Source organism: Corythoichthys intestinalis, chromosome 16 (assembly GCF_030265065.1).
Source record: "Corythoichthys intestinalis isolate RoL2023-P3 chromosome 16, ASM3026506v1, whole genome shotgun sequence".
In the NCBI taxonomy this organism is placed as follows: domain Eukaryota; kingdom Metazoa; phylum Chordata; class Actinopteri; order Syngnathiformes; family Syngnathidae; genus Corythoichthys; species Corythoichthys intestinalis.
This window is the reverse complement of record NC_080410.1, coordinates 30001-32500: the sequence shown is the minus strand read 5'-3', so window position 1 is coordinate 32500 and position 2500 is coordinate 30001.

The following is a 2500-nucleotide window of genomic DNA, read 5'->3' as shown; positions in this document are numbered from 1 at the left end:
CTGCTCTCACGCCCCTGGTAGGCTGACCGGCCACAGCCCAAAGTGGCTTCCACCTCGGCCTTCTGCTAGAGCCCAAGCGGCTTCCACGCCGGCCTTCTGCTAGAGCCCAAGCGGCTTCCACCTCGGCCTTCTGCCATCGCCCAAGCTGCTCTCACGCCCCTGGTAGGCTGACCGGCCTTCCGCCATCGCCCAAGCTGCTCTCACGCCCCTGGTAGGCTGACCGGCCTTCCGCCATCGCCCAAGCTGCTCTCACGCCCCTGGTAGGCTGACCGGCCTTCCGCCATCGCCCAAGCTGCTCTCACGCCGCTGGTAGGCTGACCGGCCACACAGCCCAAAGTGGCTTCCACCTCGGCCTTCTGCTAGAGCCCAAGCGGCTTCCACGCCGGCCTTCTGCTAGAGCCCAAGCGGCTTCCACCTCGGCCTTCTGCCATCGCCCAAGCTGCTCTCACGCCCCTGGTAGGCTGACCGGCCTTCCGCCATCGCCCAAGCTGCTCTCACGCCCCTGGTAGGCTGACCGGCCTTCCGCCATCGCCCAAGCTGCTCTCACGCCCCTGGTAGGCTGACCGGCCTTCCGCCATCGCCCAAGCTGCTCTCACGCCGCTGGTAGGCTGACCGGCCACACAGCCCAAAGTGGCTTCCACCTCGGCCTTCTGCTAGAGCCCAAGCGGCTTCCACGCCGGCCTTCTGCCATCGCCCAAGCTGCTCTCACGCCCCTGGTAGGCTGACCGGCCTTCCGCCATCGCCCAAGCTGCTCTCACGCCCCTGGTAGGCCGACCGGCCACACAGCCCAAAGTGGCTTCCACCTCGGCCTTCTGCTAGAGCCCAAGCGGCTTCCACGCCGGCCTTCCGCCATCGCCCAAGCTGCTCTCACGCCCCTGGTAGGCTGACCGGCCTTCCGCCATCGCCCAAGCTGCTCTCACGCCCCTGGTAGGCTGACCGGCCTTCCGCCATCGCCCAAGCTGCTCTCACGCCCCTGGTAGGCCGACCGGCCACACAGCCCAAAGTGGCTTCCACCTCGGCCTTCTGCTAGAGCCCAAGCGGCTTCCACGCCGGCCTTCTGCCATCGCCCAAGCTGCTCTCACGCCCCTGGTAGGCTGACCGGCCACAGCCCAAAGTGGCTTCCACCTCGGCCTTCTGCTAGAGCCCAAGCGGCTTCCACGCCGGCCTTCTGCTAGAGCCCAAGCGGCTTCCACCTCGGCCTTCTGCCATCGCCCAAGCTGCTCTCACGCCCCTGGTAGGCTGACCGGCCTTCCGCCATCGCCCAAGCTGCTCTCACGCCCCTGGTAGGCTGACCGGCCTTCCGCCATCGCCCAAGCTGCTCTCACGCCCCTGGTAGGCTGACCGGCCTTCCGCCATCGCCCAAGCTGCTCTCACGCCGCTGGTAGGCTGACCGGCCACACAGCCCAAAGTGGCTTCCACCTCGGCCTTCTGCTAGAGCCCAAGCGGCTTCCACGCCGGCCTTCTGCTAGAGCCCAAGCGGCTTCCACCTCGGCCTTCTGCCATCGCCCAAGCTGCTCTCACGCCCCTGGTAGGCTGACCGGCCTTCCGCCATCGCCCAAGCTGCTCTCACGCCCCTGGTAGGCTGACCGGCCTTCCGCCATCGCCCAAGCTGCTCTCACGCCCCTGGTAGGCTGACCGGCCTTCCGCCATCGCCCAAGCTGCTCTCACGCCGCTGGTAGGCTGACCGGCCACACAGCCCAAAGTGGCTTCCACCTCGGCCTTCTGCTAGAGCCCAAGCGGCTTCCACGCCGGCCTTCTGCCATCGCCCAAGCTGCTCTCACGCCCCTGGTAGGCTGACCGGCCTTCCGCCATCGCCCAAGCTGCTCTCACGCCCCTGGTAGGCCGACCGGCCACACAGCCCAAAGTGGCTTCCACCTCGGCCTTCTGCTAGAGCCCAAGCGGCTTCCACGCCGGCCTTCCGCCATCGCCCAAGCTGCTCTCACGCCCCTGGTAGGCTGACCGGCCTTCCGCCATCGCCCAAGCTGCTCTCACGCCCCTGGTAGGCTGACCGGCCTTCCGCCATCGCCCAAGCTGCTCTCACGCCCCTGGTAGGCCGACCGGCCACACAGCCCAAAGTGGCTTCCACCTCGGCCTTCTGCTAGAGCCCAAGCGGCTTCCACGCCGGCCTTCTGCTAGAGCCCAAGCGGCTTCCACCTCGGCCTTCTGCCATCGCCCAAGCTGCTCTCACGCCCCTGGTAGGCTGACCGGCCTTCCGCCATCGCCCAAGCTGCTCTCACGCCCCTGGTAGGCTGACCGGCCTTCCGCCATCGCCCAAGCTGCTCTCACGCCCCTGGTAGGCTGACCGGCCTTCCGCCATCGCCCAAGCTGCTCTCACGCCGCTGGTAGGCTGACCGGCCACACAGCCCAAAGTGGCTTCCACCTCGGCCTTCTGCTAGAGCCCAAGCGGCTTCCACGCCGGCCTTCTGCTAGAGCCCAAGCGGCTTCCACCTCGGCCTTCTGCCATCGCCCAAGCTGCTCTCACGCCCCTGGTAGGCTGACC